The sequence below is a fragment of the Grammomys surdaster genome, unplaced genomic scaffold, assembly GCF_004785775.1.
Source record: "Grammomys surdaster isolate TR1022 unplaced genomic scaffold, NIH_TR_1.0 150, whole genome shotgun sequence".
Taxonomy (NCBI): Eukaryota; Metazoa; Chordata; class Mammalia; order Rodentia; family Muridae; genus Grammomys; species Grammomys surdaster.
In genome coordinates this window covers 5,402,019-5,408,018 of record NW_021604608.1, presented here as the reverse complement: position 1 = coordinate 5,408,018, position 6,000 = coordinate 5,402,019, and positions in this window count along the sequence as shown.

Below are 6,000 nucleotides of genomic sequence, written 5' to 3'. Positions count from 1 at the left end.
TCGCTTAACTTCCCTTTTCTAATGAAGAGTCCAGACTTATTTTACATATAAAAAAACGACTGTGAGTCATAGAGTTCCAGAGAGCCTGTACAATAGTCTCAAAAGCCCAAATCTTAAGTGGCAAGCAGGGTTTTAGACTAAAAACTATATAACTCAGAAGCCTGGTATTTTCCCCTTCCTTTAACCCAATGGGTCATTATTCTCTTCCTTTAGGTTTGCTTTGCGGTAATAGAATTTTCTATCATGATTTATTGTGAGGCTCTTGTGAGGATTTTTCTTCCGGATGGTAAGGCAGCACATTTAGTGTGATTCTCTCAGCATTCTTTCTGTGTAGCAAACAGAACTCAAGGAGGCACAATTGGAAGAAGGGGCATTAAATGTAAGATCTGCAGAATTGTATAGACTCAAAGTATATTAGATTAAAATGAGCCTTGTGGTGAAAAAAAAAAAAACAATAAATCCTGGTTTCAGAGTCAGTCATGGCCAAATAGGAAGATAAAATGAGAGTGTTTCCATGATGTTAATCTTCACAGGGGACCTCAGGATCATTCTTTGGACTGAGTAGATTTGGAGCAGGAGAAGAGATTGTTTTATTTTTCAGAGATGCTGCAACAAAGTACCACAAGTAGAGCAATTTGAACAACAGAAGTTTATTGTTAATACTTTGCACCATGGGAGCATGAAATCAAGATGTGGGCAGGATGAGAGCCGTGAGGCAAAGAGTTGTTGCAGAGATCACATGAGATGCCTGTCTACTAATGTACTCTTTCACACTGTCTTTCCACCTCTCATGTCTCTGTGTTCAATTAACCTAATATAAAAGGACACCACTCATCTTGAATTAACCCATTTAACTCATTTTAACTTTACTATGAAAAAGAAATTGAGGTCAAATTTCGATGCCTGTACACTAGGATTTCATCATATAAATTCAGCATAGCAGAGGTTGGACAACACATGGGAAAGAATACAACTTTAGACTAAAGAAGACTCAAAGTCTCAAAGTTAGGAATACTGCCTAGCCCTGTGAGCGACATTTCCTTAATTTTTATGTACTTCAACTTCTTTATTAATTTGGTATAATAATGATGCTAGATAGGGTAATGGGTTCTATTTTTCCATTAGTAAAAGAATTAAAAGACAGGAAGTCGCCTTAGAGCAAAGTAAAACTGAATGATTGGTATCAAGTGTTAAAGACTTCTCTGGTAGAGAAGTCAGTCTCAATGCTTGGGGTCATTATCTGTAAAGGTATTCTGGTTTGTCTTGCTACAGGATGCCTCATGTGGTCTAAAAGTGTCTCTGTACCTCCTTTTTAACAGGGATTGGAAATCAGTCTGTCTACAAACACAGAAATAAGTGTATTAGAATATGTCATCTCAACGTACAAACATGGAAACATATGTTATAAGGTCCCTTGTCTTGGTACACAGGTATTGAAACAATTGGCAGGGTAGCCTTAGAGCATAGCTCCAGGCCAAACTTTACTGTCTCTTGTGATGTAACAGGGCCACGCATGTCCATCACAGGTAAGAACTGCCCTAAGTTATGAAAAAATGAAAAGTCTGCTGGAAACATATGGCCATTAGTGTCATCTCAAATTGAAGTAATTATGCACCCTCTCATTCCTAGGTACCCCAGCTTCAGCAGCCTCTGCCTTAAGGGTTGTTATAGAGAATACATGAGGTATATGTGTACAAAAAGCACTGTGTCTGGCATACAGAACCCATGAACTTTCATGCTAAACTTAACTATTCACTAACTGAAGAATTATTAACGGATGAAACAGAAACCAAAGAAACAGAAACATATTGAAAAACATTTTTGTATCTTTGAATTGTGTATATTTAACTAGATATACTTTTCCTGACTTTTTGAAGATTCATGTCTAGAAAATGTACCATTTTATTTCATTGTCTCATGAAGAATTTTTTTAGGATATAGCCTTCAAGGGAGAAAAAAATTAGTAAGAAAAACCCACACAAAATCCAGTCCCAGCATCATATTCTGCTAACCAACCAGACTCCGAAGATTCCAGAGTAAACCCACTGGACTGTGGGGTGCCAGTGAATGTGATAATGGGCTGTGGACCCTTGATTTCATGTTGTGAGAACTCCAATAAGGGGAAATGAGTCAATGAGTCAGAAAGGGCTATTGCTCTAATAGGCATGAGCCAAGATTTCCTTCTTTTTAAAATTATGGACAATTTCCTGCCTTACAATAATTTCCTGAAAGAATTTCACATGCAACTTCTTTTAGCTACTGTCTGTGGAAAAATACATGAAGTCTTTCCAAGAGAGAGCACACCTCCTGTGAGATGATTAACCCAACATGTGATAAAAAGAAATGAAAGAGATTAGTATAACAGAAACCCTGCCCAGTCCTGGAAACAAAGCAAGCATTCTATTCCCCCAAGGAGTGGGTACAGAGGACCTTCTGCATTCACTACCCAAGCCATGACTCAACTCACTCCACTCCTAGAAGTCACAGCTCAGATATTGTTATGACAAAGTATAATTTTTTTCAAGCTGTGAAATTTCTTCTGATTCACCTGACGTAAAGACCTACTACACATTTCCCTCACTTTGGTCATGACATGCACACATACTGAACTGGGGGTAATTATATTGTTATGTCAGGCAAGCAACTTAGGCAGTTATTATCATAAAAGCATATTTGGCATGATGTATTTACCAAAACAAACATGCAGATGAAGATGGCTGTCATATTGTTTTGTTGCAATACTTGTAAAGTATTGCATGTTTAACTCATTGGAAGAAACACGTGCTAGGCCAATTCCCAAGGTTCTTTACACTGGCCATACTTTCTAAATGTTTTTAAGAATTACTCTCAAACACTTAGAAATTAAATCATTTGAACTGAGACTATAATAAAGCTCCCCATAAAACAGAAGGACATGGTGAGAAAGCTTTATTGCTTTAACAGTACTGAATTTAAGAAATAGGTTTGTGTTTTTTTCCAGGCACAGACTGCTATGATGGAATAAATTTTTCAGAATAAGTTTTCAGTAAGATCTGATGATATTTTAAATTTTATATTAAAATTTGTTTGCATTTTCCAAACCGTGATGTGATGATGCCTCATACATAGAAGGCACTGAATAATTCTTTGTGTAATTAATAGATAAATAAATAAGGAGAAAGCATATTACTTTGAAAAGATGGTAAAAGATATGTGTTTCTTCATCTTGGGGAAAGTTGGGATTCCTATGAGGAAGAATAATCTATCTTTTGTTATGATAAATACTGTCCTGAAGTCTTTCAGTTTGGGAAATATTGTTTCCCTCCTTGGCCATGGTCTGAAAGAAATGATCTTCATATTTCAAGAAATTAGCCATTATACACAGCAGCTTTGCAAAAATGGTTGTAATAGAAGATTTTGTATTGTTTGCTTTTGTTTTTGTTCTCTTTATTTTATTATATTTATTTCTTTAAAATGAGAACATGCCATCCCAGAAGACAGAGACACTCTCCTACAACTCAGGAAGCTGTTCAGACTTACAAGGCTCAGCATTAAACTTTGTGGAAGATTCATGAGGTTGTATAGCAGTAGAGAATTGTTGGGGAAGAGGTAATCATCTCCTGTGAAGCTGCCTTTAAGTTGTACAGAGCTTTGAGAATGCAGCTCTTCTGAGTCCCTATCTCAGTGCCAAGGACTTTGCAGTGATGCATGTGCTCTCATACAGGAGTAATTCCAATAAATGCATTGGTTAAGCATGATAAACTCAGGTGGGATTGTTTATTTGGTCATATGATTGTGTATTATCGTAGATATTTGTGTTTATGTTTTCCCATGGAAAGTCACTCAAAGGAAAGAATTAGATACACTTAGATAGGATGGAAAAGAGGAAAGATAGGAATCAAGAGAAGACAGAGAAACAAGCAAGAGCAGGTTCCAACAGAAAACTGTTGCCAAGAAAATGTTTGGTTTTAATGGAAATGAGCTCACTGCGAGGGAACAGTGAAGGCTGAGGCTGAGACCTCTTTTGGCATCTCTGGTCTTGTTTTCTTTTCTTAATTTTAAATTCTATGATTCTTTAATGTCCATTTTTTTTTTACTTTTTTATTTTTTTAAATCAAATTATAATATTTACTTATTGAAACAGGGGTTATAAACACAAAAAGGCTGAACGTGGGGAATGGGATGACAATGCAGCATGGGTGTTCAGGGGGAATACAGATATCTTTCAGAACAGGGTATCGGCTGGGTGAAGGTTCAGGGGACAGGTCACTATGACTCTGACTATGATTCACTTATCCTTATCTAAATTGGTATTATCTGCCAAGGTTACCTATTTACAAGGTCTATGACTACTCAGGCTGGTAAATTTCCATAAAATCTGCCTGTTTACAATAGCTTATAGCCATCTGTTTCAATGTTTTTCCACTGAGACCCAAGACTTGGTGTTAGTATACATGTATGACAGGCCTATTGCTGACTTTAGGCCTATGGCTGATTTTAGGCCTTCAGTGTGTAAGCAGGGCTGCCTCTGACATCTCCTCCCTTCTCTAAGTATAGAAGGGCTGTGGGGATTCTAATCTTGCGAAGGTGGGGAAAGAGGCCTGACCTCCAGTATTTGAAGGGGACCTTGTAATGGCTCCGGTCCCCCAGTTGTTGTCCAGTGAGGCATGAGGGCCATACCTATCCCGATGTCTTTTTTTCTAGAGAGGGGATACTTTTGACATCAACCCCTATGTAGTCAGGCTTGTCCTTTAGAGAACCCAGAGAGATATTTTTAACTTTTATTTATATTCCCTTGCAGTGCTTAGCCTCGCAGCCTAAGCAAGAATTCAGATCACCAGTCAGAGGGGGTTCTGGGTGGCTCCTCTCTGCTTGGTCTAGGGGCAGAAGTCCCCTCTTTTAGGTTGGGTGGAGATGGGTTTTGGAAACACCCTGGATAGAGTAACAACCTCATCTTGAGTCTCGTGGTCCTCCATACCTAACTTATAATGTATCTGAATAGGTTTTGCTATCAAATTATTTATCTGTTGTTTCACAAAGTTAGTCAGCCTATTTAAGGCCCAAGGACCAAAAGAAAAAAGCAAAAATAAACCAATTCATGGTCCCAAGATGGGAGGAAGTAGGGTTGACAACCATGGAGAGGTTGAAAACCAATTCTTGTACCAGCTCTCATCTTTCTCTCTCTGTCTTTTCTCAGGGCCTTCTGTGACCCTTTTCATGCTCTCTTTAACCATCCCTGTCTTGTCTATGTAAAGGTAACATTCTTCTTTAAGTGCTGTACACAGTCAAGAGCTGTACACAGCCTTTTCTATTGTAAAATAGTAAATCAAGTCCATTAAATTTCTTTCCAATTTTGGAGGTCTCTTCAGACATCAAAACGAGGGATTTCTTCAGATTAGTGATGCCAATCTCTAGCTGTTTGATGTTCTTCTCAATGGCCCATCGAAGGTCTGAGTAGTATAAGTTCGGAGGCCAGCATGTGGATTAGAACTTCTAACAGCAGACATCACGGGTGATTCATTTTTACCTGGAAAGGAAAAAGAAGGGACTTCTCAGGGAGATTTCTCTTCCCTGGATGTCTATTGTTATTCACCTTATCTATGGTTGGGTCTGGCTTTGTGGGGGTATCTATTTATTTCATTAATCTTTTTTTGTAGCCATTTAGCTGTGCCTTCTGTGGTATCAAACAGGCATATCAATCCTCGATCCCATAAGAGAACTGGGTCCAGGCCATTCCCTTTAAGGGTAAGAGGGTCCTTCCACATATCTGTGGCATAGTTTTTATTGGTCTCAGTGATGCCAGAGGCAGTCAGCAGCAGATTTGCCATGAGCTGTGAGGTTTAGAGAGTTAAAAGTGAACAAGGCATTATGGAGAGTATTGCGAGGGACTCCTTCTGGGGAGGCACCGTTCCCCCTCTTTTGTTTATAAAGCCAATTTTTCAGAGTTCTTGTAAAATCAGGGCAGAAGCGCCAACAGTTGGTCCTTCCACACTCAGGGGCTTGAAGTTCTTGTCATAGAGA